The sequence below is a fragment of the Passer domesticus genome, chromosome 4 (genome assembly GCF_036417665.1).
Source record: "Passer domesticus isolate bPasDom1 chromosome 4, bPasDom1.hap1, whole genome shotgun sequence".
Classification (NCBI taxonomy): domain Eukaryota; kingdom Metazoa; phylum Chordata; class Aves; order Passeriformes; family Passeridae; genus Passer; species Passer domesticus.
Genome location: NC_087477.1, coordinates 48,456,485 through 48,483,737, shown reverse-complemented (window position 1 = coordinate 48,483,737; position 27,253 = coordinate 48,456,485). Strand labels below are relative to the sequence as shown.

General features: G+C 37.0%; 1 long non-coding RNA gene across 2 annotated transcripts; it reads right to left on the bottom strand.

The window, feature by feature from the left end:
- Nucleotides 1-7,179: 7,179 nt before the first annotated feature.
- On the bottom strand, nucleotides 7,180-27,019 carry LOC135299996 (uncharacterized). 2 transcript variants are annotated; one of them, XR_010361851.1, is made up of 4 exons: nucleotides 26,870-27,019; nucleotides 25,840-25,963; nucleotides 16,694-16,780; nucleotides 7,180-7,242 (listed from the first exon to the last, which is right to left on the bottom strand). It is a non-coding gene; the product is annotated as an uncharacterized LOC135299996 (long non-coding RNA). The 2 variants fall into 2 exon arrangements; XR_010361852.1 differs by lacking the exon at nucleotides 7,180-7,242 and adding an exon at nucleotides 11,625-11,777.
- Between the last annotated feature and the right edge of the window lie 234 nt (nucleotides 27,020-27,253).

Below are 27,253 nucleotides of genomic sequence, written 5' to 3'. Positions count from 1 at the left end.
AACTTTCAACCAAAGTATGTGATCTGTCACCTTAAAAAAAATGTAATTGTCTTCTAGAGGAGCTTCTACAGGGCAAAAAAAGTAACATAATTTAGAAATCCAGTCCTGTGTAAAATTGGAAGAATGAGGAGGAGATGCATCCCTGCCTTCTCTAGCTTCTTCCTGAACAATAGGTTGATTCCGGATTGTGAGCAGGAGTATGCAACAGGAGAAAAGCAGCAGGATTTTGGTTGGAATGGAACTGTCTGAGAAAAACATAGTACACATATATGTTCCTCCTCTGTGTGATGCTTTATGAATAATGGGACCTTGACACCATTTCCTAAAAACAGTACAGAGACAAGTCTCATTGCAAAACTTTTTCTCTTCTGATAATGGATTTGGATGTTTTTTATCATTGCTGCTAAGTTTCATGAAGCAAGAAATATCTTGACAAATGATTGAAAATAATTTGACTCAAGATTAATCAAAGGAGATTTGAAGTAATTTGTGACGTTATTGCACAAAACAACTGTCTATACACACAACCATATCCCTTTCAGATTCTGCCTCTTAATAAAGGGTTTGAATAACACCAAGCCATTTGAACTCTGTGAAGCTCATAGATATCTACTGATTTACATGCTGTAAAGAGAAACTGAAGAACAGGGCAGGACTTACTCTTGTTACAATGCTTTTAATATTGCTTTTTTAATGATCGCTAATAAAGAATATATTAATAGCAGCATTCACAGTCCTGTTATCAGAATCTGTGAGTTCTTTACAAACTTTAAAACCTCTGTTTCTGTGAAGCAAAAAAGATCATATTATCTGGAAGATCCAGGTAGGATTGAGACTAACATTTTCTAGATCTTCATACCTTCTATGAGTAAACCTGACCCCAGGGCTTCAGACTGTGGTTAGGATACTACCTTCTGGTAGTCATATCAATGGAGTTTTAAATTTTCCTGGTTCCCAAATAGTCTCAAGGGATTTCATTTTGTTAATCTTTATTTTCTCCTTCTTTTAAGCAGTTATCAATCCAGCAATTATTCACAGAGCAAACTCCTTTGAACAAGTGGTGACAAAGCCAGTCTGGAGATGAAGCTGGATAAAGGGGAAGGTCAGACAATACTGGCAGCCAAGTAACATTGTATTCAAGTCAGTTTTGGTTTTAGGTGCATTTAATTTGTAGTCGCAGCACAGACTCTGTGGTGTTTGCAAGGTGGCCAATACTAGCTGTGCAGATCTAAAGTCCAAGATGTCAGTAGCAAAACAGAGATCTAATTTTAAACACTATTTAAAACCATAGAGAAGCCATCAGTGCCAAAATATATGTTAAAACATGTGATTCACAACACCAGAAAATTGACAATCTCTATTGATACCCCGACTTTAGCATACGTGGATATTGTGTTCATGATCAATCTGGAATAAAGATCTTTCACTGTCAGGACATTCAGACCTTCCCAATAACCAAGTAGCTGACATTTGTCTCAGGCATCCTTTAAAAACTTTCACAACAACCTGAGCTCATCTTGTTGTTGTAAGAAACCAGATGAGTTTCCTCACTTGCAGTCAAGGAGAAAATATAGTCACTGCCTGAACTCTTACAATTTCCAGATGTCTATTGACATACTACCCAATCTTTTTCTTGACATTTAATCTCTGTGCCTGAAAAAGCTAGGAAAAACAATGTAACATATAGCAAGATCTAAGACTGTATTTTGTTGTTTGTTCAAACAGTGCAATGTATATACTTTATATAATAATATATACAGATATATAATAATGCATATATACATTATGATTGCATATATACAAACACACAATCATATATATACATCACTTTCATGGGAGTGGCTGTTTAACTGAAGCAGACTGTACTTCTCTGCTTTATTCTAGTTTTTTTCCCATCATTAAAATAAGCAGTTTAAATCATTGTCACTAACAAATTTAAACAGAATGTTGTGAATAGGATTATGAATAATGACCCCAGCACTTTCTGATGAACATTAAATATTGACGCTTCCGTGTTTCACAATATGGCTAGAAATTATGTGGAGAAAATAATTTATATGTTTCTCAGTTTTCTAAGTGTCTGATGCTCAGAAGACAAATTGTTATAGGACTTGATTTCATGTATTCTTCACAAAACTTCTATTTTTTCATTCATATGAATAGGTTAAATTGGACTAACCTTTCTTGACTTGTACAGAAAGAAATAGTAATCTGATTTAAGAAATGACTGTACTTAGCTGTCTTAACTTTATGGGGCAAATTCTCCATCAGTTATATGCACATGCAACTTTTATCAGTTTCTGAGGGAGCATATGGCTCTAAGCACTACTCTCATATTTTAATTGCTGCCAAACACACGCACATGCACCTACAGGCACAGTCCTGTCCCTTCCCCTTAGTTCAAAGCTAGGAAGGATATTGTTCTGAGACACTTTTCTTGCCCGAGTCAGAGCAAAATGTTGAAATCTCAAAATTTTTCTTCAATGTGCATTTAAAACAAAGGCTTGTCTTGAGTTAATGAAAATACTAATTTCGTAGGATTTTTGTTATTTCTAGATACTGATGTTTATCATAAAACAGGACAGGAAAAAAAAAAAAAGAGAGATAAAAATGATATATTGAATTTTCCCAGAGGTTTTGCTTCTTTGTTTGTTATAAAAGACAGAAACTGAACCAGATAATTTCTGTGGTTTTTATTTTAATACCTTAGCACTTCCTTCTAAATAAGCTTTGCAGAAAATTCTCTGGTCAGCTGTTACTCCTATGTTACATCAAAACTCTGAACTGTCATATTTTGTGTGGCAAGAATTAAAGCTGGTTTCTCCGTCGGTGCTGGGACGATGGAGACAGCAGGGAAGTGGTGTGATGCGATGACTGGAGGGGGGAAGGCTGTAGTCTCCATTCTCTTCCATATCCTGCCGCCAACTGGATGCACAATCCTCAGCAGATTGTGTGGGTTTCATGCCTAAAGGATATCTCTGGATGCTACCAGTGTTTGCAGAAAAAGGACTCCTATTGTCCTTAGCCAGTGTAATGCACTACAGTCCTTCACAGTTTCAGGAGTGTGGTTACACCTTTCTGTCACCTGAAAAAGATTACCTGGGCAGAAATTCATACTCCAGGTGGAAGTATCCTGTGTTTTCAGGCATGACAGGAATGAGAACTTGGAGAAGCATTTGCACGTTGTGATACCTGTGCTCCTGCACAATTCCCAGCATGTTTCTGAGCAGCAGCTCAGAACAGGTGGCTGACTTCCCAAAGTGGCGACCACCGCCGCTTGTTGTCTGCAATGAGAGAAGCGGCCAAGCAGTTCTTGGGGAAACCAGGCTGCTCAAATGTGCTGCTTAAGAGACAAAAATATACAGCAGCTTGGCTGCCTTTGGTTTGTATGGACCTCTCTGATAAAATCCTGTCAGACTGAAGGTGTAGACATTTGGGATGGCTCCCTGGTTTCTTGTCTTGTAAATACAACCTTTGGATCAGTTACATTTAGTTTATGTAGTTGTGCTGGTTCTTAATTTTTTCAGGAAATATAGGCTTGAGCAAAAGGATCTGGCTCTTCCACACCTCTTAAAATATATCATTTAGAGAACTTTCTAGTAAAGGAATGAGTGTTGTCAGCTAGTTAGCACAAGTCATTGGAAAAATCCCTCAACTCTGTATAGGAGGAATAATTACACACAAATGCATTCGGAAATCCTATGGAAAATGTAGTCCAGTGACCTGGCATGGTTACAGCACAATTTAGCAAGTATGTTAGAACAAATTACTCCTTTTAACCGTAAGCCATTCTGTTTCACGCTTTTAATGAAGGCCTGTGCCACACACTAGAATACTTCTCACCTCATTACTACCCATAAAAAGCAATGATCCATTCAAAGGCTCCTCATATCTCCCAAATGAGATGTAAAAGAGCCCACTCTTTCTCAATCTGGCACAAAAGAGAACAGCTTCTTACTTCAGCCTTTGATGTAGATCATTAGGATGTTTACTAGATAAAAGAACTGAAAAATTTATCTGTGTAACTTCACTGATGTTGTGTGTTAGCGTTCTGCCTGCTGGCTCCTGGCTCCCTATTTATAAATGTAAATCTCTTGTTGCTGTTTAGGAAAGGAAAAGGGTTTTAAGATTTCCCCAGAGCGATTATTTTCCTCTCTCTGTACATGTATGTGTGTATTTATATATAAAAAGTATACAACAAAAGGGAAGAAAAGGGTTGACAGCGAAATATCCAGTAAATTTGAAGAATATAATGAGGCAATAAAACAGAAACTATGAACTGAATAAAAACTAAATGTGACATGCTTCTGATAAGCAAGTTTTAAAAAATTAATCATGTGTAAATTTAAGCTAGTTATTGCCCAAACACAAGTACACATACCACACACACACTGCATGTAGTTGTGTGTATTTAAAAATGTAAATCATTTTGCTGCCAAAAAGAGGCAACATTTAAAAAAATTAAAAATACATAGTGCCATAAATAGCATTTTCTTCAAGATGAATGTTCTTATTTCTTAGTAAGCCCAGATATATTGGGGTTGCTAAAATGGATGGGCAATGGTTAAAGGAGAGTTGAGCTGTACCAGTATGATACTCGGGTGTGCTATCCTTGTTCTGTCAGTGAGGATGACCCCACCACAAGCCTGTCACCAGAATTTTTTATTTAATTACTTTGATTCTGTCAAAGCAACTTAGCTGGCTTGGAGAGTTTTTAGCTAGTAAGGCTTTTCTTGTTGGAATCATGTCCACTGAACCAGATCAGAACCACAAGCTTTTAAATTTCATCCAAAAATATGAAAAACTGAAACACCTAAGGGCTTGGCAAGGTGGGACACACCTTACCTATGTGATGCAGCCCTAGACAGATATGTTGTGCATCAGTAAGATGTATAGAGAAGCTAAAGGGTTTACCTCCACCAGGTACTGAGGATCTAGAAACACACAAGAGTAAGGTCTGCCATACCCCCTTGAGGCCAGCAGTTTAACTAGTATCTTGTTCCATCCAACACACTGTGTGATACTTCAAAGTAACATGCAAACCACCCCACACCGACCAAAAGCAATAACCAGCCAGTAGGAAAAAAAAGTTTCCCTTTTAATCTAAGCAGCTAGTTATGGCAGGAGGCGTATTTTAAATCCCTTCTATCTTATCCTAGGTAAATATGAATGTTTTATTATCTGCATAAATGTCTAATCATATTTTAGTTCTGGAAAGCCTATCTTTAGTGTTATAGCAGCATTAACTGATCATCCCTTAAAAGGGGAGGTGGGTAAGTATACTCTTGCCATCTCTCCCTTTTCTTAAATATACAAAAACTAAAGTATGGAGTGCCTCAACTCTGTGTTCAAGCCAAACAATGACTGAATATAAAATCTGCAGTTAAAATTTTAGAGTTCATGATTCAGTGCACTCCTGCATGCAATAGGTTTCAAAGTTCACATGCATATTGCTCACATTTATCTAGGAAATTTGAAGGCAATATTTTCTTGATTATTTTCTGTTTATCAACAGATTTATAGCAACTTATTAAAAATACCATTTGGTAGTGGTCAGACTATTGCATTTTGGCATCTTTTTTTCAAAGTAGCCTAGATAGACTCAATTAAATCTGTGATGATTCTTCACAGTTTTGCAGCAGAGAGCATTAAAAAAAAAATTAAAAGAAAGGCAATAAATCATTACAAAGTGCATTGAATTAGTACTGCCTTTTGTTTTGTATCTCTCCAGTGACTGTCTCAACAACACTTCTGTTAGCTCAGAAACTCTGTAAATTGCAAAAATATAAAAGTAAGCAGGAAAATTAAAAAACACCCACCTACAATTTTAACAGGTAATCCCAACTCTTATTTCTTCAGTGTTTTTCTGAATACAGTATTCATTCACCTATGGCAAAATCACAGGTAATGATATCAAACACCAATAAACACTTAAGCTATACCGCTTCTAAATTAAATTCAGAAACATGAACTTGGCTTTAAATATTTTGAACCTTGTTCAGCTGCATTAAAGAAATTACAGTACTCAAGGAACGTCAGAAACTTAAAAAGAAAAGTACTTTTACAAGTGTGTGGCCTTTGGATAACAGACGTAGTGCTCTGTTTTGTTTGGAAGCTTAAATCAAAATTACTCATATACCTGGTTAGAGATTTATCTATCTTGAAAATAGAATCTTACCACTAAGTAGTAAGTGGGAGGAGGAAGACTGTAGGCATGGTGACAGTGTTATTCAAACTTCTCAGTATCTTCCTGCATGCAATTTGACTGCTGTTTATAAATACCTTTCAGAAATAGTTCACAGTTCTTGTTAACTTAACCTGTTGATTGTAAAACCTGTCCAAAAACACAGGAGAACAATTTGATATGCCATAAATTCTTCTTGATGCTAAACACTCATGGCATTTACATCTGTATTTAAAAAATTACATTTATTTCATAATCTGGTGGTAAGAATGAAAAAGGCACGAAGAGCACCAGCATGAAGTATTTTTAATCATAATTTTCATTCACTGGTAAAATTTTAAAAATCCCCCTAAGCCAGTACAAATAATTGCCAGTGCTCCTCTCTCCTTTTGCTATCAGACTGCAATAAATTCTTAGATCAAGGTAGGCTGATGAAAAATGTTTAGGGGGGAAAAAACCAAATAAATTCCTTTCGTACTTTATTGTGGTTCAGTGGTATAGGTTCCCAAAACCAAGAACTTTTCATACTTGTTTCAAAACCAGTACATTTAGGTCTCAGCCTATCTTTTTTACGGCTGACGTGTGTATTATTTTGTAACAAAGAGACCTGTCAGCTGTGTTGGACTGTTTATTGCTTTGACAACTTGATTTTGACTTTTTCTACATGATTTGCCAAGATTAGCTTTTATTTACAGGGGCTTATGTTCTAAGATGAGGTGAAAGTACGAACACCAAATATATCTTTTTCCCTGACATCTCCAATAATTTTACCTGGTCAAATGTTTGGATACATAGAGCTGCAGTAAAAATGCATGATTAGTACACTCCCCTGTGGATTATGAACAGAAAGCATGTGTTGGGCTTACACACAGGCGGTGATTTACTCACAGTCACATATGAAGGTATTTGCTCTGTCTCTCCCGTGTCTTTAGTGCCCTTTTCTCATTAAAGAAGACAGATACCAATAGATAATGAAACGAGTCTGTTCTGAAAAATACAGATCTGGCTTTTGAAAAAAACATACTGACCGTGCTAGAAGACAATTTTCAAAGATGATCCTGCAAGAGAAAAATATGCTGTTTATTTGTAACCATTGCTACATGAAATATCACAGTGATGGATTTTGTAGTATCAGATAAAAGTATTAACAGAAATAATTCTGTAATCTATTTTCAGATAATGGTTTTGAAGTCCCACGCATGCCATAAAATGATAATAGCTGTATAACTATCAGCATGAAGCAGATTTTAACAAAGACTAAAGAGAAACTCCGATTCCATAAAAATACACAGTTTAAATTCAGAGTTAATTAACAACCAAAATGACGTTACAATAACTATTCAATTCATCCCATCCTCTAACAGTGTAAATAGCCAGTTTTCATGATGAATTTTGTTATTTTAAAATACATGTGCCAAAATGATCTTTTGCATCATGTCCCCGTTCATCATAAAGCTGCTCACTCTCGCTTAGGACACAGCAAATGGAATAGCACAGTAATTTGAACAAATGCAGCTCTTCTTGAAATGCCTTTTAATGAGTTTCATCAAATGCATGGATTTCTTTTGGTCTTATGACCTTTCCAGTTTGGCACACGGCGGAGAGGCTTCCGTGAAAAGCCTGTGGGATGCAGGAAGGGATGTGAGTGCCTCAGTAGATGGCACCCTTCTCTCTGTCTCAGAGAAGGAACCTGCACTCAGCCTCTCTCATGCTGCCCATCAGCTCCCACAAGGAGAAAAAGCCAGAAAGCCACATAAACAAGGCTATTATGACTTTTCAGCAGAAGGGGTTTTTGCTGGGGCTGGTGCCAGAGACATGTCCTGCACTTGATGTGCGAGCCCAGTGAGAAATCCCAAGAAGGCCCATGAAGCATCAGTGGAGATCAATCAGTGAGACTGCGCACAGCATGGGAAGTCAGTCACAAGGATCAGCCCTACTTGGAGGCATCTTTGGGGCAGAATGGGGTCTAATTATGGCTATAAAACATGCAGCACATAGCTGATACTGAAACCAGGATTTAGTCCCTATTCCATGCTACCTCTCTACTCTGTAAAGGCTTCTCAGTACCACAGATTGAAGATGGCAATACAGCAGTTTGCTGTCTCTCACTAAATTATTGAGACTAAGATTTACCAATGTTCAAAGTAAGTCTTCTACCAATCACTGGATTACTGAACATTTGAAATTGGAATCTCTTTAAGCAAAGATATATTAAGAAATAAAATAGATGTGCAATTTGTTATCATTTGTTTCTGTTAGTTTTATTGCAGTCTTCATGTACCAGTCACAGGTTTTTTATCTGAGGCACTATATAGCTAATGCCTTCCTGACAGAGGTATATAAAATAATCGATCGTTTGTGATCATCTGGTTTTAGTAATAAGTGCCACAACAGTTTATATGTAAGGCAAGCATATTTTCAAACTAAAAAAGAAGCACTTTTGGGGCAGTATTTTCTACAGTCATGAAATGTCTCAAGTGCTCTGTATTCTGGCTTCTTTCTTTGATCTGTCTGCCTGGGTCAGAAAAGCTTCGACTGGAGCAGATCAAAGAAAGCCTGAGCAATGCCTCTTCCTCCTGAACTTCTCCCTTCTTCATTTCCCTCTGCTCTATGGTACTGGAAATCACATTTAAAAAAAAAAAGGGGGGGGCGGGCAATATAAAGTATCCTTCTCCTGCAGGGCACATCTCCAACCTCAAGTACAGAATTTTATGACTTCATCAGGCAGAATCATCAGCCAGCCAGGCTCATTCCCACTGCAGGGCTGGCACTCAGCAGATCATGCTGGGCTTTGGACACCGAGTACCGAAGAGCACAGGAGCCTCCTGCACTCACAACCTTGCATCACTAGCAGGGCAAAGCAACTGAGTCAGGCAGGATCACTCACAGGCAGAAAATTAACTATATGCAATGTCAGTGTGAAATAGGAATATAGCAAATGTTTAATGTCTGTTCAAAGATCCACCTGACAGGAACACTGGGTAAAAAGATGTGTGTGCCATCAGTAAGATAAATAACCCACAAAGCAAAATACATTATGTGAATGAAAATGAGAAACTTGACATTTTGAGCAATTAAAAGAGCTCAATTATCAGAACAACTTAAAAACTCAGCTCTGTATCTATGAAATAGACTATGATATCTGGTTATTTTAGGAAAAAAGAAAATAATTATAAAATACTCTGAATTTTTCCAACGAAATATCCCAAGTAACAGTAAAGGTTTTCTCATGCAAACCTTCGAGCAGAAATCAAATTAGACATATCTTGGAAAGGATAAGGGAATACAAAAATCTTTAGGCAAAATAAGTTATTTTTAAATGTTTATTACAAGTATAAGGGACAGAAGATGATAGACTTGCTGAAGAAAGCAAGAAACAAATTTTCTAGAAAACATTTTAAATAATATTTTCAAATATAAAAAGAAAAGTCATGCTGACATTTTTTAATACTTTCTGTTCTTACTCCTAAATAAAATAGAAGTCTATTTAAATGAAAAAAATGCAATACTGTCAGGGTGCTTCAGGTCTGTGAAAACCACAGAAAATTTTTGTAATATAACTTTAAAATGGCTTTGCTCCACTCAGTCTGATAGCTTGACTGCTGGTGATAGATACCAGGTATCTCTTGCTGGCAATTCCCCAGCTTCAAGGGAGCACCAATGTGATATGGCAACACAGGCCAGCAGTGAAGCAGTTAACCATGAGAGGGGAATTGCCTGCAGGAATGGGAACTGTTCAAAGGTTTCCCACTACTTTACAGAGTAGAATGCAAAGAAATGGATGTTCCTTTAGCCCTGCCAGTGTTGAAGGCAGGCTTTCTTTACATTGTGATCGGTTTCATTTCTGTGCATTGTTTTCAAAGCATCCTTCAATAGCAATGTAAAGAGAATTTATAAGCAATATTTCATATGTATCAATCATGCAAAAAACTGATTTAAAATTACTTTTTCTTTTACATTAAATTTCAAATTTCAGAATACATACATATTTTAGGAATCCTCCTAAAATTATGTTATGGAATCCTCCTTAAAGTATGTGTTATGCCTGTGTGAAGTCACTGGGTCAAACTTTGCTTCTCTTCATACTGGTGTGAATACTGGGAAGTTCCATCATAGTCAAAACTTCAATTTGGTACATTCTACCTCAGCCATTTGCTCTGAACAGATATTGTGAGATTAAACCTCATTAAGCTTTTAGCTTTGAAATAACTGTCAGGAAGACACAAATTGCAAGCACAGGAATAAAATTGCCTGTTCCATAGTGATATAAAAGCCATTCCCAGATGTTTCCTTTCTGAAAATTATGTGGGCACCTCTGGCCTGGGAGGCTTAGACTTACCTGGTTGTCAGCAGACCAGATGGGTGGTACTTGGGCTGCTATTGTTAATTTTTGATTAACTGGTGATTATCCTCCTCTTTTACTAAACAGCTTTATGCTGGTTCCAACTTTCCCTCGTCTGCAAGGGATTAAAGGAGATAAAGTGCTTCCATGCCTGATCTGAAATACACTGAAAAGCAAATTCTGTGCTCGAGTCTATCTAAAGGATGAGGTAGGTGAAATACTTGAAAATTATGGTAATTGTATCTACATAAGGGAGCCCAGGCTCACTTCTATTGTACACATTGCTGGTTTATAGTAGCTTTTTGCTCTAAGAGTAGCTCCTTCTCTCTAGGAGTTATTTCAAAGGACATAAAGTATTTCTTAGAATAAATTTAACAACATTGTGAATCTATGGAAAGTGTGCCACTGATGTGAAATTTCATTTCCATGTAAGAAATAATATTTAAATTAAGATATGATTGATTTATTTTGACTCTGAGCAAAATCTAGTAAGAGAGAGAAAAAGAATGCTCTATAATGATCACCCAAAAAATTTCCACTGAAATAATTTTGTTACAAGTCTCTTTTTCATTTATTTCAAATCCTGAAAGCAAAACTTACTGCTCCTTATTTAATTATTAAATAATTATTTTTTTCTGTTCTGATGATAGCGTTTAAAGGCCCCAGGAAGATTTTGCTTACTATCTGCATCAATGGCCTTTACCTATGCATTATAGGATGACAGCAGATGTCTGAACACACTTATACTGGATATGCAAACCTAATAGTGGGGAATATTCCTTACATTCCTTCCATTTACTGAATTCAAATTTATATGCACCCAATTGGAAATTGAGAGATAAGTAATGATTTTGTTGTTATCCCAGGTCTTTAAAAAGCCACAAATTTCTGTTACAGAAACACTGTGCTTGTTGCACCAAGCAGCCAGCACATAAAATACTTGAACATTACAGAGAATAAGTATATGATCCAGAACACCTTATCCTGGTCCATAGCTGGACCAGGATTCTTGGTATTGTTTGATTTCATCAGTTCTGCAATTCTACATCTCTGGTGGCCATAGCTCACCTGGAAATTATCAGGCTGCTCTACAGACAAATGAGATGGGGGCTTGAATCTTCTCAGGTCTGGGATAGACGACAATCCAGTTCTGCCCCTCTGTAAGTGCTCTAACTTCTCAGCGGAAGCCAACAAGGGGGTTTGGGTACCTTTCTCTTGCTTAGGGTGGTTCTGTTTTCTAAGCGTAAACAACTGACAAGTAAAGACATTAAATAACTTCTGGAAGTGGAATTGCAAGCCACATCTTGGGGATGTCCCATTGTGTGGCTCCAGCACTGCTTTAGCTGCACACTTTAAGCCATTATGACTATAAAGAGATCCTTTCATGAATTTGGGATATGGAACCTGCTTCTCACACTTCTGAGCAGCTCAAGTTTTATATACTGCATGGTGACACTGCTCCCTCAGAAGTGTAATCATGAGCTCTTTCCCAGATACAGACCAGCTAAAGCTGCAGGGGACATCTGTGCCACTTCAGGGAATGAGTCCTTAAATGAGAGGACCTGAGAATGCACTTTTGAAGTCTGCATTTGTTTTCTGAGAAGGAAACCTCAGAGATGATTTTTGCAGTTTCTCTGGGCTGGTGACTGGTGTGTCACCAGGCAATTAAAGTCTTTTATTCTCACATGTTAAAGTAATTGGTATAGTTCAACAGTACCACAACAATTCAGACGCTTAGATCCCAGTATGCAGAGCCTGAGAAGCCTCAGCTCAGGCTGTTTCACTTTGGACTTTATGCTTTGTCTGCTGACTGGTGGAAAGAGGCAAGCAGGATCTTGTACTCTTTCCAGTCCTAACTACTTGTGAATGCAGAGAGTACCTTTGATTCCCAGTGTGGGTCTGCTGCTGCCATTGTGTATTATACAACAAACTGTTTACATAACAGCTTTTTGTTACAGGTTTTCAATCTCAGGCTGCCAGTGTGAGGCAGAGGCTGCCAGCTGGCAGACACAGAGGTGCTTGTGCTCCAACTGTTGGAGGTAATTAACAGCCCAAACTGTCAGAAGGTGACAGCCGGCAGAAAGTTCCTGCCCTGGGGTCACAGCTGTATTCCGGCAACTTGCTTCTTGATTTACCAGTAAAACTAATAACCTAAATAATATTGGTATTAAATTATCAAACAAGGGGGACTGAGCCCAAGTTGTATTTTCTACCCTCAAATTAACTGACAAAGAAAATTAGCATCAATATCTGGAAGCAAATAAGTAAGATTAATTACTTTGAGGGGGAAAAATTAGAAAAACTAGTCCACTGAAATTTGGTGGATATAAATACTAGGATGGTTGGAGACTATAGTGCTGTTGGGTTCAGATTTTCCTGAAATTGTAAAAAATTAAACTAATATTTAGTATTAGTAATCTGGGCAATGATTATCAGCCACAAACTTTTAATGGGTGTGGCTTTTGTTTTTATGATATCCTACAGCTACCTTCATCTACTGTAAGGTGGTATAAATTGGCTTGTGGGAAGGATTATGGTTGATGCTAGCTGAATATTTGGCAAAGATGCTAATTTGTAGATACCAGAAATACAAATTCATCAGCAGTAAACTGGCTCTTACAGTGATTTATTTTGTGATCCTAAGAACTTTTACAATATTTTCCTGTATCCTTGAATGATAGCCAGCAAAGTAACACAATGATATTTTCCTACAGAACCCTCACATTAGAGACACACACATTAGAGAACTAAATTCCAGTTGTGCTGTTGCTTTCTACCCAAACTTTGACATGTGAATAGCAATGAATTAAGCTCTTCCTGTTTATAAAGTGCTTGGATATGCAAGAAAAATAAGTAATACTAACAACTAAAGTTTCCAAAATCATAATCATTCTAAGTAGCAACAGTAAATGAGAAACAAGTGGGAACTTCAGAAGCAAACGAAAATGCTCGAAGACAGTTCCCATTAGAATAGGCAAAAAAAGAAGCTGAAGCTAAAGCCCTGCTTTATTTTGTCATTATATGTCCATCTAAAGTGTGAGTCTTTTGGTCTTTGGAACCCTTCTCCCTTCACTGTACAGACTGGAAGGCACAACAGCCCCTCTTTCCTGGTGTGGGTGTCCTGAGCAGTCTGAGGTTCAGACCATTGCCAGTGCTCACATCTCAGCCCAGGGATGGGGATGGACTTCCAGACCCCATCATTCAAGGTATCTATTGAAATCTCATGAATATGTGCTGCAATCTACCAAACACAGCTGCTTCATGGACAGGTATCCATCCTGAAAGCAAAGGATTCCTGAGAAAAACTCCACACTTCTCCTAATTTTCAGGAGGATGTGAAATGGGAAGGAATTTTGCGACATTTCCTGAGAATAATACAAGTGGTCTAAATAGCTGTTGTTTTTCACATTTATGTTGTTCACCTTCATCATTCCTTTTCCCGCCATTCTCATGCACCCTTTGGTAACATCACACAACTCTATAGGCAGAAGATTTCACCAAATCCTACAGAACCTCACAGAATCTAATTCCTTGATATTACCCGTATCCTAAATTTGTTGCTGTTATATGCTGCAGTCATGACTTTTTCCAACTCTGCCCTGGGTCTTGGACAGATGACTTCAGAACTGGCTCCCACTGATGGATGTTGCCCAGAGGTTCTGAACAGGTGGATCCTCTCCTCAAAAATAAGTTTTCTAAGCAATAAGTTATCCTGGCCGTCAACAGGGATGAAAAACCAACAGTACTGTTAACAGTGCTAGATAATGCCAAGATGGACAAAATGTTTAGTATTCTTTTGATTCATGGTTCACAAAAAAAATAATGATCTGAAATCATTACAAATTGTGTGATTAGCATTGAAAGCAACAAGGTTAAACTTCAGTCTTCAGTGAGTTACATAAGACTTCACAAAGATATCTAAAGGTGAACCAAACTTAGAATCATTAGAAATCATTAGAATCATTAGAAATTAGAGAATCTGCAGAGGTCAAGGTTCTGGAGTACAAAAAAAGAGAGAAATATAATGCTTATTTTTAAAAGTGGGGAAAAGAAGAGGCAAGAAACCATGTCATGATTTCAAACATTTGAAAAACTAACAAAGCATCTATTTCTATGCACTTAAAAATTAACCACTGAAAAGTAGCAGCCAAAAATAATGTACAGCATCTTCACTTACTAAGCAGTCTATGCTGCTTTGCATAAATATTAACTTTATTGGAAAAAACCCAACCAAACAGGAAAATAACTTCTTTCCTTACACCTTTGTAACAAGGGTGCAGAAGAGATTGGAAAACAATATGTTGAAAGGCTGTATCAACAAGAGTTCTACTGAAATCTGTCTGGAGTCTGGTACTGTGCAGTCATTTCATTAATGCTCTGGGCAGTACAACAGGCAGTAAGTTTATTAAATTCTTATATGATAACCAGCTGGAAGGAATGCAAGCATTTTTGAGGACAAGGTTAGAATTCAAAATAAGGAAGACAAATGGCAGAAAGAAGCTATAATAAATAGAAAGCAATTCAATCAAGGCAAATAAAATATTTAAGTAGGAACAATCAGCTTCACAAATACTCTCTGAGAAATGTCTTGACCAGATAGCAGTCCTACAGAAAAGGATCTGGATGTTATAGTGCATCACATGAGTCACAGGTGTCTTAACACTTCAGTAAAGAAAGCACCACAATGGTAAGTAGAAACACAAGAGCTGTACATACAGCACAAAGTTTTGCAATTGTGCTGTCAAAACTGGACAAGGCTCAGCACAGAACAAAACAGATAGATTACACCTCAAGTAAATGTGAATTTCAAGCAACAAGAGCTAAAAAATAATAATAGTTTTAGAGGAAAACAGACACTAAGAAGAAATATGACATAATTATGTTCAAGATTATGACAAAAAATAAATTATTCTCTATGTCGACTATAGAAAGGAAAATAATTGGATTAATTTGCATCATCAAGAGTATTTATTTTAGAACTTTCCTGCTATTATATCTCTGAAAGAGTGCTGGAGTAGATAGTGGAATAGATTACATGAGGAGGTTGTGGAATCTCTGTTTCTGGGATATTTTAAACAATAGACTAGGTCAGCTTCTGTCATGAATGTTTTAGTTCTAGTTTATTTTTATAAATACTTTGGAGACCACACTACACGACCTCTAAGCATCTCTCCTACACTCACTTTTTATGAAAATGTGTCTAAAAGAGTTCAACGCATGTAGTAAATTTCTGAGATGCACAATTTACTATGCATATTTCCAATCAAAACCACCAGTCATATGAATCCCCACTGGAACTGCAAGAACTGTGTAAGAGCAAATTATGCTCAGTCCTGGATTATGAAAAGGGATTGCTCCTCCAAAGACCTTGAATTCTGTACAATGTGAAAAAGGCAGCCAGAACAAATTTATAGGGCCAAGCCATAATCCCATCAGAGTCAGCAGCAAAGCTCTCATTGATTTCAGAGGGGCTGAGACTTGGATAGCATTTTTTTATTAAGATCTGTCATTACATAATGCCCATTGTTATTGAATAGAATGTGCATGTGCAAATGTTTCATATGGATATTTTGTTATCAGACTGTCATTTGGTGGAATTCAGTGAGGCCAGTTTAACAAACCAAAATGCTACTCGTCGTGTAAATCTATCTGCAAGAAATATTTATGAAGAAGCCTGAATCTGAATTCCCTATTGTTTTTATGTCTTTACAAAGTCTTATAAATGAGGAAATAGCACCAAAAATCTATTAGTAATAGTTATTTCCTAATTGCAGTGGGAAGCATCCTGCATGTTTAAATAAATATTGTTAACTCTGACCTCTTGGTTTGCCAGGACTGATAAGACAATTGTTTGACCTATATGAAGCACATACAGTATACATGGACTGAAAGCAGCAGGAAAACAGGAAACAATAAATCAGAAATTAGAGCACTGATTGTTATAGCTAATTACATCAGACTTCTGCTTAATTTCTCACTCTGTCATTCTAACCTGATTTTCTTGCCAACAGACTTTGCAAATTGCTGGTGTCACGTACATACAGCATATAATAATCTTTAGTTACTGTGATTGACAAATGAATGAGAAGGAGAACATAGTTTATTATAGAAGAATGAGCAGTGACACACACCAGATACCTGCTCAGATGCTTTTTTAATTCACTTACCTAGATATGCTGCATGATACACTTTGCCAGGACCACGGGTTTGGCATCACAACATCATAATTGAATTTGTGTCACAGTTTGATAATGCTGGACAAAGAAGGAAAAATAAAGCTATAAAAGTAGAAAAATGGCATAGATTGGTCTCCACAGTGAGAGAGGTAAAGTGGTAACCAGAAAAGTTAAATGAATTCCAAAAATAATATGCTTAGAATAAGGCATATTAATCAGCATTTTTATTCTTGATGTTATTTTCCTCATACTGAATATCAGATAACATGGTGTCCTTATTATTGCGACTTTCTCCATTACTACACTTTCAAACTATAATATCTTTCTTTGTCCTGTTTCATCCTTGCCATCAGGGTCTTCAGATATCTTAAATTAGCACAGACATTTTACTGTAGCTAGAAACATTTGGTAGAATATAAACAATTAATTTGTAGATATCTAAATCACAATTTCGCCCTTCTGATCCGAGTAAAAAGTCATTAGCATGCTTGATAATGCACTGTCTTTCTGTGAGATGCTTTCCTTTGGACCAACATCTTGCTGGCACTCTTTTGAGAGGTCAGGGCACACTGTGTCACAGGTAGTTTTAGATGGGGAGAGATGCAGCTTTCACTTCATGTGAAAGTCACACAACTTTCACCTCAATGTCCCTTAGACTCCCATCAGTGTGAACTCAAGGCAAGTAGAGCCAAACAGACACACTGGAGAAGCACCAAAAGGATTAATATTGTATCATCATTGCCTTTAACTGTCTGTGCCTTGTGTAATATGTATTCTGAAAATACTCATATGATTTAGCAAAGCAACATCTGGTAAAAAAAAGGAAAGTACTCCAGCTCAATGTAATGTTTTATTCATGTGGTGTACCCACATATCATATTCCTTAATGTTATTTTGAGTATTACAAATTATTTTCCCCACAACTGTTGTCATGTCTGCCTCATCCTATTCCTTTGGGATTATTATTTGTGACTTTGTAAGGGTCAAGGCCTAGAAATCAAGCAAAAAACCAACATACTGATGTTTTTAGCTATACATCTGCAGAGCTCTTCCATTCTCTTCTCAGAGGGCCATCCCATGACTTGAACTGACTGCCGTGGTGCATGTAGTCAATATTGGTCTACAGGGCTTGTCAGGTTGTGGGACTTTCTAAGAGTTCTCTTCTCCCCTAACTAGGAATCGTGAAACTGCCCTTCCTCACAAATTTCCTATACACCAGCAATGGCATAGTGGTCCTTTACTGCTCTCCTTAGGAGTCAGTTTTTGGACAAATAATTCATAAATCATTATGTGTTTCTATATGCAATTAAAGATTTAAATATTCAAGCTGGGGTTTGTTTTTTATTAAGTTATATATTTTACAATGCACAAATATTTGTACTTCCAAAGCATAACACATTTGTTTAGCCATTTCTGCCTATCCTTCCCATCGACAGTGGAGATTACTGTTTTTTAGAACTGCTTTGTCCCTTTGCCTCATTTCTACTTTTTGTATTGATAGATTGATGGGCTTATTTAAAAAACAAGAAGCAAATCTTATGTCTTAATTACTTACAGAGAAATAGGTTTTTCAATGTCAGAGTAAATATAATATTTAACAGGCATTAAAACTTTCTGGAAAGGCTTTTGCTTTACCTATAATGATAAGGCAACTGGCTTCCTACATCAACAAGACTGTTGCTTTATCACTACAGATATATCAATAACACTACACAACAACACAGCTTTCTGTTAGTTGTGGTGGGCCACATTAAAACATTTTATATTGTTGGGGGAGCCAGCTGAGCCAGGGATACTCTCTGGTCTTTCAGCAATGTAAGCACCAAGCTGGGAAGCTGCTCCAGCTAGCAGCACAAAAAATTTAGGAGATACTAAGAGGGTAGAAGAAACCCTGTAAAAATTCCAGTTACTTTCTGATTTCACTCATGTTATCTTGTTGAATTCCTGGCCTTGTTTTGGAGAAAGCTGGTTCATCCATCTCCATATAGACGACAAGCACAGTTGTGTTTGCAGCATTGTTATCAAAGAGTAATGCATGGATAAAGCAAACAAACAAACCCTAACCCAAAGCTATTTTTACTGCAGCATAAGAGCTAGGAAACCTACTGATTGCCTCTTATTATGCATGACAGCTAATGGGACTACTGATATATTTGAAGCATATTCTTAAAAATATGTGATACAGCCAAACTTCTTTTTGCAAATGAGTGAGTCCATATCCCCTCTCCACTGGTTCTCCTGCGACATAGTCGAAGAAGATTTAAGTACAGCAAAATCCTGTTCCATATTTTGACATGAAAGGAAGATAGAGAGCAAGCAAACTTTGAGGAAATAGAAAAATTTCTTGTAATGAAGTATCTGCATAGAGTAGACTAAGAGATAAACAGAGGAAAGGCCTTTAAAGAAATTCCACAGAAATACAAACATCACACGTGTTCCATTATCTTTCTCTAGAATAAAATAATCCTGAAGCATACGGCAGGAATGCAGTTTACTATTTTTCCTCATGACCAATAAATATAATTTTCTCTGGAACTTGATCTAATAGCATCTCAGTTGCTTTTCAAAGTTAAAAAAAAATTAATGAAAATTGAGGAATTCATATATTTGCTGTATTTTTCTGTTTGTTGTGTGGTAACTCCCACCTGTTTGCCTCTTGCTATAGATTTTGACCTTTAACACACAAAAGTCTGCAATCTGCCCCTCTGCATCAGACTCTGTATAGAAGTCCTATAAGTAGACCACCCCTTCACAGGTAAGGAAAGCCATTAAACCCTGTGAATTTTCACAGTGGATAAACCTAGATTAATTTGACCCAGGTGTTTGTCTGTTGCTGTGCATGGGAACACTTGCAGTGTCCCCTAGCTCTTTCTCCTGCGGTGGTCCAGCCTCAGCACTCTCTGGACTCTAATCTAAACCATGTAAGAGTCCCAGCTGGTGCAGGACTTTGTAGACAGGCTCTTGTTATGCTGTTTGTGTCACTTTGATGTATTCTTTTGCTTTACATATGAATACTTGTAGAAGTAGGAGGAAAACATGAAGAGCCATGTGCTGGAGTTAAGTTACAAATGCAAATCCCTTATTCAACTTTACAAAAATTAATCCCCGATTTTATGCTGCACATGCAAAGGGAAGCGTCATTACAAGCAATGCAAAAATTTAGAGGTAAAACTGTCTTCATTTTCACCTCTGCAGCCCTTGCTGAAGTGAGGCTGTTTGAGCAGGAGTAAGAGAGTTCTGAATCTCTCCCATTAATATTTATTTGCATGTTTAATTTATATTTTATTTTAACACCAAACAATTAAATGAGGATTAATGACTAAGTAGTTGGATGCTAAGTCAATATGTGTATGGATGTAAGAAGGCCAAGACGCCCATAATAGAAAATGAGGTATTTTATTTTAAAAATTCCATTCTTTCAGCTCACTTTACTAGACCAAAATAGGGAGAAGAATAACTTTTGCAGGTAATTAATGGGTAAAAATGTGAATTGCCCCACATACCCCAAACCTGTGCAACTGAAAATGTTTCTAAAATGAAACATGGCTAAAGTATAGTACATGACTAAAAGGTGTTCTCACATGCCTGGCCCACAGGAGACACAATTATATATTGACAAGATTGAAAATAATGTGCATAGCAAAATTTTTCATAAGGGTAAGATGAATCTACAAGGTCTGATTATCCTCTCACAGCACTACAGATTGGCAGCTAATAGAATTAGGCTTGTTTTAAACATGTATAACTGAATTGGGCCCTGGATAATCAGAAAGTTGGCATATCATAGACCAATTTTTTCGTTATGAATAACCCTGTGGAAATCCAGGGATACATCTGGAAACCCACATTGTAAGTGAGACGAGAATCAGATCATGATTGAAAATTGTAATTAGACATAAACCAAAAGAAAAGACAATCTTTTGAGTCAACTGAACTGAGCTTTCTCCATCTGTCAGATGCATAGTGAAAAGATTGCTTATATGCCTTGGCATAGCAATGTACAATAACTCTGTAGTCGCACTTGTCTTAGGACTGTTATGAAGATATGATGCATACCATCAAGACTCACATTCTGAGCTAAGTTTGAGACCATGCTAACATTAATATTAATGGTACAGAACAGAATAACTCAAAACCACGAGAGCTATCTCAGTAATCCCAACCTCAACCTGACACTGTTGGAATGGTAAAACTTAACCACTAGTAGTCAAACACAAAGCTAGTAATCAAGCAGTGAGTAACATTTCACCTAGACCAATTAATGATGAAAGCTGCAAATGCCTCTAGACTGCGACATCATTAGTCATCAACTTCAAATGTATAAAATTGTTTATAAATAATGGAGATATTGAATGCAAATGGATTTTACATACTGCACAGGTCATCCTCTGATTGCAAATATTGGTTTAGTCCCAGTTTGAAGCAGTTCTGAGGAGCCATTTTTCCAGGAAATGTTTAAGGAAATTATTTGGTTTATTTATATCCTTGATTTTCTTATAATTCAATCTATTGCAAAGGAAAAAGCAATCTTTTCTACCCGATCTGATATGCTAGTACCCAAAGAGATTTGTATTCCAAATTTATACCATCCCTTAAGTGAGATGCCTCATCCTGCCTTGAAGATAAGATTCCAGGCATTGCTCAGATACTTAGGTATAATTTATTGTAGCCACACAAAAGTCAGATCTAAATCCTTTTGGATCATGATGCCACAAAACAGCAGTTCAAAGTTCAAAGAGGGAGGCCGACAGATGCAATTAAGTTATCACTGTTGGGATAACTGTAACCCTTCCTGTGCTTTTAGAGCTTCTGGGATCCTGAAGACTGTGAAATTTTAGAAAAAAAAAATTAAAAGAGCATTCTCCTCAACACTACCTATATTTTCATTGTATAAATCCAACAGCAGTTGGAATAAAATACATCCAGTGAATTACTTCCTGCCACTAAGGAAAAAAAATCCAAAATCTTGTTTCCTGATGACTACAAACTTCTCTTGACAAACCTCCAGTGCCAAATGTGGTTTCCATTTACTGTTTTGGGATTTATTTGTCTATGCCAAAGTTCAGGTGTGCCAGCTCTTTGTAATAAGCCATTTGGATGAAAGCTTGGCTAGCTCAAAGGATTCTGAAGTATTTTATTGCTGCCTTTTAAGATTATTGTTCAGAAATACCAACTCTAATTTTGAAATCAATTAGCCATGCAGTCTGATGAGGTGTTGGCCCAGCTCAGGTTCACACCCGCTGTCCGCAGATTATTGTTAAGTTGAGTCAGGTCCTTAGAGCTGCTCTGTGTTGCCGGCATCTGGTGTACACATGTTTGATGTCCTCACAAAATGACGCTGATGGCTTAAATGGCAAGGCTCTAATGAAGAAAGCCTAGCAAGTTTGCTGCTGTTTGCCAGCAAAACATGACTTTTACAGGGCAGCGTGGAAGTCTTTTTCCCCCCTTGTTTAACTCTTCAATGTCAAAAGAATATAAATCTTCCCTGGAAAGTGGAGAATCAGCAAAGGTGACAAGAAAGAGACCTGAAGGTCCACTATAGGCATGCAGAAGGAAAATCCTTCTGGGATCTTGCACCTTCCTGGCACCTGCATGGCCCATACAGCCATGCCATGAAGTGCTACCTCCAGAGGGAAGTTTGTCTGCCTGCTCTGGCCAATGAGTTACATGGAGGGGAAAATGCAGCACAGCTAAAAAGAGAGGCACCCAAACTTCTCCAGGGAAACAGAAGTGAATCATAGAATATTAAAATGTCTTGGGTTGGAATAGACCTTAAAGATCATCTAGGTCCATCCCTTCTGCCATGGGCAGGGGTGGCTTGCACTAGCCCAGATGGCTGAAATCATCCTAAACAGATTACAATTGTTGTGCCATGACAAAATATCTCATGATAATCCAAACAAAGGATGAGCGTATCAGCCTGTTTTCCATTATATCTTTGCTGCCTAGGAAGTTTTTCTGTAGTTTCCCCAGTTTCATGCATGAGGTCTAAGAATTCAACCTCAGAGGCAAAGGGAGAAATACAAACTAAAAACACCCAAAAAAAATAAAACCCATCCGACTGTTTTCTTGAACACATATAAGAGAGAGTTAAGTACTTATTCCCTGAGATTTATTTCATCACATTCACCTGTAGGAGCTGAATAACAGCAATGTGAACCATACTGTACAAAGAGCTAAGGCAGTGAAGTGTGATGAGTTATTTGTGATCATTATTGTGTTAGTCTGCCTTGAATGATAGATGCTAAACTGCCAGTCTAATAATCTCAAAGGAATTTACAAGTATTGCATCATGCCTTGAGAGCTGGAATAATTTATTAAAATCAGCCTTCTATTCAACCTGCAACATTTTGGAGAATATTAAGTACATGCAGACTGAATTTTATCTGCCTTTCTCTGTTTTTCAAAACCAAAAGTGTTTCGGTTTTTGCTTACATTAAATGTCATGATACTGTGGTTATTTAGAACCATTATCCTCTTTACTAAATAGAAACAAAAGTTACATACAAACTTATAATTTATGTAACCAAAAGTTACATACAAACAATCTAGCTCAGAACAATAATGACAAATCTAGTTCTCATCAGGTCAACAGAATGGACATGGCAGCAATGTAATCATGCTTAATAGTTATGCTGAAGGAAAAATTTCTGTCTTTGGAGTCCAGGCATGGCTATACAGAATATCAATATTCAATACATGAATTAGATTCTTTCCCTCTGCAATGTCCTCCTAATAAGAATGCTAAAAGGAGTGTATATGACAAGAAGAAGATGGAGAAAAGAAAGGAAGCCCACATGAGTAAGAAGGAGAGCTGGTCTGGAGCACAGTTTAGGGAGATAAGGTAATAATCAATAATAACCAAGGAGAATTTTCATTTCCTTAAATCCTTGAAAATTAAGCATGACAAAAGTGTCATGGACACAATGGTTTGTATAGCCCAGTGGTCATGTAGGGAAATGTACAGAACAATCTGATACAATCTCTCCACTTTTAGCAATCATGGAGCAGTTTCCTACATGTTTAAGAGTCACTGATAGATCCATCTTCCAGAAATTAGTTTAGTACTGTTTGATTCCAAATACTTTTGTATTTTGCTTTCCATTAACATCCTGTGGCTAACAACTCTGTACCACAGTACTCTGTGACCACCATTTACTTATGTGGTGAGAGAAAAAAACCTTCTCTTGACACTGTTTTCAAGTGCTGAGCTCTTGTGTAAAGAAAAAGAAAATGAAGGTCTTATATTCACCTCTTCCACATACTTCTTGATTTTGTAATACCTACTCTATATAGACCACTGTCCTTTTGGTCATTATCCTTGCAGTCATTGTTCCATACTTTTAATCCACCCTTATCAGTCTTTTTATCTGGTTCTGTTTTATAATTGTGGGAATGCAATGAACAGACTCTGTACACCAGATTCCTTTTTAACATGGAACTCAACATTCTGGAAACCAGAGCCTGCAGATCAAAAGCTTGAAAAATCTTGCCTCCAGACTAGCCAGATCTGGCATCGCTTCGTATACCGTAAACAAATAGGATTTCTTTAACATCCTGGAAGGTATATTAAGGGAAGTTCTGTTATCTAAAAATCTCATAAATTTATAGATGACTGAAGGGAAATGTGAAGTTCTGCCAAAATGCCACTTCTTTTAAATAATTATATAACTTTCATTTTCATTGAGGCCAAACAGAAAGGTGTATAAATGGAAGAAGTTTGGCTGCTCCTGAGTCAACAGTGAAATAGTTTAGGTAGTCTAACCCATTTCTGCTGGGTCTATCAAAAATAGGCATTTTTAATTAAGTTTATTAAGATGCTTTGATATTTTATTATGAATATTTCCTGTTTGAGAGTAAATCCATTTATTTTTCTGTTAGCCAGGCATGTGATAGGTAGCACCTATCTGCCTATAACTGGAGGACCTATTGATGCCTTGCAATAACATTAATGCCAGCAGTGCAGGCCAAATTGCTCTGGTCAAAGCTGTTTAACATAATAGATATTAGCTAATTACATAAGGCTTGAGTGTAAATGCTGGTAAAATTAAAGAAACCCATTAACCTTATCTCCTTAGAAGCACTTTTATACAGTCTGACATATGAAAACAATACTTAGTCTCCAACACATACCAGGGAGATGACCACCTGGCTGCCTCTGTCATGAGTTATTGTTTAGATCATTAATGTTTGGAGCTTGGACTGAGCTTTAAAACACATGATGCACTGGGCAGATACCAGGGTATAATAATTATGGGAGTAAATGTTTATGTGTTTCAATACATTTCAGTGAGGAAAAAAATAAAATTCTTGTCATAGGAAGATTCCTTTTATAAATTAAAATAGTTCCTTTATAGTGAGTGACTAAGTTTACTGGCTCCACATCACACAGCAGCACTGACCATGCCATAAAGGAAGACAGAAGCTTGTCTATCTATTAGCTGTTGATATTTGAATGGAGATACACTGGGGAGATGAAAGACAATCTCTTAAATTATTCATCCCACACTTAGTGCTAGTCCAGTTTCTGGATTGCCTGCAAGGTAAATATAACAAAGAAAATCAGAAGACTAGAGTTACTCTTCCACCAGACCCTGGTTAATTCTGCTAGTCTGTAAAATGGAGTCTGCCATTTAGGCCAGGTCTGAGGGCAATCCTACTCTTAGCCATAAAATTCTTCTATTGTTTGGGGGGTTTTTCTTCTGAGAATTCTGCTACAATGGGCTATTGGTTCCTTTGTTTCTACCTGACTTTTTTGTCTACCTTCTTATTCATTCCTCACTTTGATCTGGGATGTCTCAGGCACTACTTACCCAGGTTTGATTTCTCAGCTTGTTGCATCACCACCTTTTTTTTAATGGGAAAAATTAGATTTTCCATCAGAATATGATTTAATTGATTTAGGGCTTGGTTTGAGATTTTATGGATTTGGGCTTTTTTCAATTGGTTGGCTGGTTTTGGGGGGTTCTTTTTTGAAACACTGAATGAACTGAGCTACATTGTCAGCATGCATCATGAAGTCTTCCTTAAATGCTTTTATTGCTCTGTCTCATAACAGCTATTGCCATGGCTGTTACTGTACTCTCAGTGAGCAACATGGTAGAGGATAGTAAATGGTTTAATCTGCAAACCATTACCTTTCTTGAATTTTAGAACTGCTGTCTAAAGAACTGATTGGACTCCAGTAAAATTCTACCTGACTTTGGCTAGTCTGTGCAACTCTTCAAGACTTGTGTGGCCCAGGAGACAGGTTACTTCTAGCTGAATAGAATAATAAGATAAATACCAGGCAGTAAGCATTAAAAGCAGGAAAGTGTGTGAAAAATTAAAATGAAAATTGATTTAAGGCACACCTTATATAAGCTTGACCTTGTTCACATTGTAATAATTTCCAATCCTTCAATGACGCCAACCTATACAAAGCCGAGTCTCATAAAAATAGAAAACGTGAAGGTTATGTGGCAATACACTGACAAGTTTTAATGCCACCTCTTTCATAGCAAATGGCCAGCATAGGTGCAGAACTGCCTGCTCGTAGTGTGTCCTTACAGAATTGAGGGAAAGAAAAGGCAAAAATCAACAAGTATAGAACACAGGTCATGACACAGACATTGAGAAGTCATGACCTTCAATATTAAGGCAACAATTCTGTCCTTAACTCTCTATATGTTATGAACAACAGCAGCTAGACTAAGGGACACTGTCACCATAAATTGAGAAGTCAGAGAGTTTTGTTGCTTTGCTCCAATCGTAATGTTACGCAAATGCTGTTCTGTTGTGCCTTTAATACAATAAAGGACTAATTCCTCAGAAATCAAGGGTATAAGTCAGGTAAATGAAAACTTGTAAATTATGTCAGTAATCCATAACTCATACAACTGATTTGGAAACCAGAGCCTTATGGTTCAGAAAGAAGTAATTGGTTTATTAACTCCCATTTATCAGTATAAAACTGGCTAATTTAACTGACTGACTGATTTATATATTGATACTTTAAATTTAGCTCAACATCCTAATTTAATAAGGAGATCACATATGGATGTTTAAGAATATATTACTTTCTTGTTGGTTGATACTCTAAGCATGCCCTTATTAAGACAGATTATCTCCTTTCCCCTGTTCTTTTAAGAGAAAGACAAACCAAATTATATATGTCATTTATTCTACCTGACAGAAAGGCCATGTTTCCATATAACCCCCTCTCTAGTAATATATTGAATGCATGAGTAACCACATCATTCATTCTCTTTTTAACATCCATGATGTCATAATCTTTTGCAACAGTAAGGGTATATGCCTGCCTGCAGACTTTTGGAAATCACCACAGGGAGTCAGACTACCGAAGCACAGTCAAGCAATAAATCTACCAGGTACACTTGAAACAAAAGTTGGAAAGAAAAACGAATATGTGTATATATACACCTCTGATTCTCCAATAAGTAAGGTCTTGTGTACATTTAGCTGATCCTAAATTATATGTTAAGAACTCAAGGGTTCTCAGTAACTACCTTTAAATCATAAAATCGAGGCAGGCCCGTATTAGTTACTTTA